The 1,355-nt window shown below is 31.8% G+C and overlaps 1 long non-coding RNA gene across 1 annotated transcript in view; it reads left to right on the forward strand.

Annotated features, from left to right (window-relative positions):
* The window catches only part of LOC111085653, a 7,011-nt gene that overhangs the window by 898 nt on the left and 4,758 nt on the right, over positions 1 to 1,355 (forward strand). The gene's annotated exons all lie outside the window — the stretch shown is intronic.

A 1,355-nucleotide genomic window follows, 5' to 3' on the forward strand; every position in this document is an offset into this window, starting at 1 on the left:
ATAAGCTTTAAGAACTCAATATGTATATACTTAAAACATGGTATACATTATGTGGTCAGGGTGACTTTGTAGGAAGAGATAGTGTCCTTCTACAGAGTTTCACGTGATTGATTAATTGATGGTCATTGGCTGCAGAAGTGTCTTATGGGCCAAAGTTGAAAGGTCATGGGTCAAAGTAGGAAGTGGGTATAACTCAAGAAATGGCTCTTCATATCAGGCTTATGGTGGCTTTTGGCATAGAAATTTAAGCTGAGTTTGTGTATTATTGCAATAGTGTTGGACATTTTTATTTCATTGCATTCCTATATAGAGAGTGCTAGTGCACTCTGTGAGACATACAAGATGTTTGTGTGACCTCCTCCCATGTTATGTATATATTGTTTTATAGAAAGTTAATAGTTTTTTCTTTTTTTGGGTATAAGGATGTGGTGCCACCTGTGAATGTAATTAATTAATGTCAAAGATAATAAAGGCTCAACAACAGCAATAATAGACAGTTGGGGGGGGGGGTGAAAGCCCCAATGCCATGCCCATTTTTCCAAACTGTCAACCAACAAAGTTTGGTTGAGATTGGCCCAGCATCCTAGTAGTAGTTAGGTAATGGACAAACAGACACACACACAGAATTTTGTACTTTATTTGTATACAAATGTTCAGAATATTCCAATTATAATAATTAAAAAATAAATTATCTTCCTTTCTTTCATTGTAATTTCAACTGAAAAATATTTAAGTTAAAGAAAATATACAGATATAAGTTAATCTAATTCATCACACTGTACTTAGTAATTCTTAGCAATATTCTTGAATCTAATGTGATCAAGTAAATTATGTAGATACAAGCATATACATGGGTTCAGTTATATGGTGGGCAGTTAACTTTAGTAAGAAAGTGTTCTTAATGAAAACTTTTGTTGCTTCTGGTAAAAATAAGAACTCTAAAAGTTCATAAAATATATATTTTCATTGAGTGGACTATTTTTAATATGTATCTATTAGCTTGAATTGCATGGCTTATCACAACGTAAGGTAGCTCATAATGAAATAATTTAATGTAATAATTGTCTTCAAAATATGAAAAAAAAAAGCTTAAAGGCACTACATAAGTTACTGATAATATCTCATACCATCAAGACACACACTGTGTGTGTTATTAACAGGAGTGCTAGTTTAGAAATTTTCCACTTTCTGCAGCTCAGACTGTGATAATCCAAACTATCGCATATTTTCAGTTTATGTGCTCTGCTGTACCTTCATTTGATATACCAAATTTAAAAGCAATCCATTAAGAAATACACAAGATATAAAATCTTTATAAAGTTTATTGAATTTCATCCTGTTTGTTTTTTCATCAC

Source organism: Limulus polyphemus, unplaced genomic scaffold, assembly GCF_000517525.1.
Source record: "Limulus polyphemus unplaced genomic scaffold, Limulus_polyphemus-2.1.2 Scaffold532, whole genome shotgun sequence".
Classification (NCBI taxonomy): domain Eukaryota; kingdom Metazoa; phylum Arthropoda; class Merostomata; order Xiphosura; family Limulidae; genus Limulus; species Limulus polyphemus.